The following is a 4,025-nucleotide window of genomic DNA, read 5'->3' as shown; positions in this document are numbered from 1 at the left end:
TATGGGTGGGGGTGTGCTGCCGATGGTGCGCCTTCAGCGCATGTGCGCTGTGGGCAAGGCACCATCGGCACACACCTAGTTATGGCCCTGATATATATATATATAAAACATATATACATATATATATATATATATATATATATATAAGTCCAGAAAAAGAACGGCACTGGAGACAGTAGAATGCAGTGAAAAATGTATTGAGCATGCTACAGCTGTTTTAGGGCTTCTGCCCTTTCCTCAGGCCAAATACATTTATATATATGTATATGCATTTGGCCTGAGGAAAGGGCAGAAGCCCTGAAACAGCTGTAGCCTGTTCAATACATTTTCACTGCATTCTACTGTCTCCAGTGCCGTTCTTTTTCTGGACTTACATGATGAATTCTTGAACTGGCACGGAGCAAGTCGTTTTCAAGAGCCTGGGAGTGCCGACTGCCTTGTAAGTGTATAGTACATATATATAATTATATATGCCCCCTGACGAAGTCATACCGTGACGAAACGCGTTGGGCGTGGCCTAAACAAAGACGTGGTTGTTCCAACTGGGAACACCTGTCCTGCAAGCTAAGACGCTGACCTGAGAACTATTGCATGCCGGCAATTAGAGAAACGGACTGCTGAGAGAGACATGAGATGCAGCTTGTTCGATTCCCATGAGCCGGTGATTTCATACCTTGATGTATGTGAGCTTGTTACTTTTAGTAAATCTACTTATATCTTGATTCACTGAGTGCGCCTTCATTATTCCTTTTCAGTTAATACCAACAGTGTGGTTACACTGTTTAGAAGAGTCTGCACCAACATCAGAAATTATACACGGACTATATGGATTTTTAAGGACGCTAAACATTGATTGCACAACCTTCTACCCCTTGCATATATATATATATATATATATATATATATATGCATGTTTAATATGCGACGTATATGTGTATATATATATATATACACACACTAGGTGCTTCATCGCGCCCTACGGGCGCTCTTCACACCGTCGCAAGGGGCTACGCCCCCTTAACCCTTGCATGCCTTTCTGGGGTTTAATATTTGTATTATATGGAGTATTACCTGCATTCCTTTGTTAGTGGGTAAATATTGCACAATGAAAGGGTGTGCGATGGTGAAGGAGGCGCAGCCCCTTGCGACGGCGTGAACAGCACCTGCAGGGCACGATGTACAGAATGTAGTGGGTGCGGGGGGGACTGCGGATGGGGGAGGGTGTCTGCAGATGCTGCGGGTGGAGGGGGGGGCGGAAGCGGGGGTGGAGGCCGGATGGGGAAGGGTTGGGAGGTGTTGAGGGTGGGGGAGGGGCAGAGGAGCGGTGGCTGCAGATGGGGGAGGGGTCCGGAGGCACTGCAGGTGGGGGAGGGGCAGGGGTGCCACGGGTGGGGGAGGGGCAGGTGCAGGGATGTTGCGGATGGGTGAAGGGTTCCAGAGGTGCTGTGGGATGGGAAGGGGCGGGGGTGCCGGGGGTGGGGTAGGGGGTCTGGAGGCGCTGCAGGTGGTGGAGGGGCAGGTGCAGGGGTGCCGTGGGTGGGGGAGGGGTGGGTGAGGGGGGGACCGCGGATGGAGGAGGGTGTCTGCGGGTGGAGGGGGGGCAGGTGTGGGGGGAGACATATATGGGGGGTGGATGGTGGAGGGGGTCTGGAGGTGCTGTGGGTGGTGGAGGGGCGGCAGAGTGGGAGCCGCCGGTGGTGTAGGGGGTCTGGAGACACAGCGTGTGGGGGTGGGGTGGAGTGCCGCATGTGGTGGTGGGGAAGGTGCGGAGGTGTGGTACATTGGGGAGGAGTCTGGAGGTACTGCGGGTACTATACCTGGCAAAAAGGTAGTTGGAGGGTATGCAGTAACAGGGCCAGGACAGGGGTGACAGGGTCAGAACAGGGGTGACGGGGTCAGGACAGGGGTGACGGGGCCAGGACAGGGGTGACGAGGCCAGGACAGGGGCGACGGGGCCAGGACAGAAATGACAGGGACAGGATAGGGGTGACAGGGTTAGGGTAGGGGCGGCAGGACCAGGACAGGGGTGACAGGACCAGGACAGGGTGACAGGGCCAGTATAGGGTTGACAGAGCAAGCACAGGGGTGACAGGGCCAGGATAGGGGTAACAGGGCCAGGATAAGGGTGACAGGGCCAGGATAGGGGTGAAAGGACCAGGATAAGGGTGACAGGGCAAGGCCAGGGGTGACAGGGACATGACAGAACACAGGGCACGGGAGAGATTGGTATTAGGGACAAAACAGTGGTGACAGACAGATGTGTCTTACCGGAGTCACTGCTGCTGGCTGCTGCTGTTCCACTCCAACCTGTTGGGATCTGCTGCTGGTGGAGACTTGGCATGGCTGACTCTCTCAGGCTGGAGTCCTGCTTCCTCTGCCCGTCAGCATCCCTCCCCCTCTCCTCAGTCACACACCGCAGACCTCGCGCAGCTGCCGGGCACTGTGGTAAGGGGAGACTGGGAGTGACTGGTTAGCCCCCAGGAGATGCTGCGGCTGGAGGGAGGAGGGGGTCATAGCATGCACGCGGCGCGGACCTGTGGCATACTTGCCTACTTTTGAAAACTAGTTTCAGGGAGATTCCAGGTGGCAGCAGAATGCGCCGTAGAGGGGTGTGTCGAGCTCCGCCCAAGGGGTGTGTCTAGTTCTGCCTATGGGTGTATTTATTGCAATCAGGGGGCTGTCCTGCAATGGCAGGTGAAAACTATGGTACAAAAAGCAGCAAAAAAAAAAAGAATAAAAAACCCCCAGCAACAATATAAGTGCAAGATACATTAATTTAATCTACTGTGCACATTAAGTGACTGAGAAAACCAAAATCTATATACACTGGTGCGGGATTATATATATATATATATATATATATATATATATATATATAAGTCCAGAGGTGAAGCGCACACACTTAAAGGATGTCAGAAGGGTGCCGTGTCAATTGTTATTGATACCCTAGTTCCCAATGCTTACCCTGAAAGGGTTTAGACAAAAGGAGACCAGCACACCACCATATGAAAAAATATGAAAAGCATTTAATGAATCAGTAGCATTATCAGGCCTTTTGAAAAAAAATTTTAGTACTCATCATGAGGCTTTCAGCAGTATTCAAGCAGAACAGCCATCCCAACGGCCCGTTTCGGTTGTCACACCTTCATCATGGGGTCAGCTACAACATAGTGTTCAAACAGAGAACCTTATAAAGCTGTGCAATTTGCATAAATCAGATACACCTGTTTTGCCCAATCACCAGTGATTCAAAAACCTCCCAGGGGTTTTGGTATCTATTAAAAATAACTCCTTCCATACGGAATTATTCAAAAAACCCACGGACAAAAATACACTACTTTTGGCAGACAGCTTTCATCCACGGCCCTTGAAGAAAGGACTCCCCTACTCACAACTCGTTAGAGTTGTTAGAACAACATCAGATCCTTCTAAGCTCCCTATAGCCCTACACAAAATGGGTGATAACTTCATCCAGCGGGGGTACAATAAAGATGAAGTCGAAGAAGCAATAGATCGATGTTTGCTGCTGAAACAGGATGATCTTCTATCTACACAACGTGTCGATGCTACTTCTGACAGATTGGTTTTTCCTACGACTTACTGCACTTCCTCTGGTTTAATTAGGAAGATCATTACTAAGCATTGGCACTTACTACAAGCTGACCCGATCCTTGGACCTAGTTGCACGAATCTACCTCTCTTCAGCTATAAGAGAAGTCGCAACTTAAGAGAACGCATCACATTCTCTGACATTAGTCCAGGTATACACACTAATTTGCACTGGCTTTCACTGCAAAAGGGAGCCTATAAGTGTGCGGGCTGTGCAAATTGCAGATTTCTCTTGTTGGGAAAAACCTTTACACATCCAATTACCAAAAGTAGCTATACTATAAGACATCGACTGACGTGCGATTCTCGCTATGTGGTATACATCATTCTCTGTCCATGTAATAAACTCTACGTGGGTAAAACTATCCGTATGCTAAAGGAACGTATATCCATGCACAGGAGTTCAATCAAGAAGG

Source organism: Pseudophryne corroboree, chromosome 8, assembly GCF_028390025.1.
Source record: "Pseudophryne corroboree isolate aPseCor3 chromosome 8, aPseCor3.hap2, whole genome shotgun sequence".
Lineage (NCBI taxonomy): Eukaryota > Metazoa > Chordata > Amphibia > Anura > Myobatrachidae > Pseudophryne > Pseudophryne corroboree.
The sequence above is the reverse complement of the archived record's forward strand: the minus strand, read 5'-3'. Positions refer to the sequence as shown.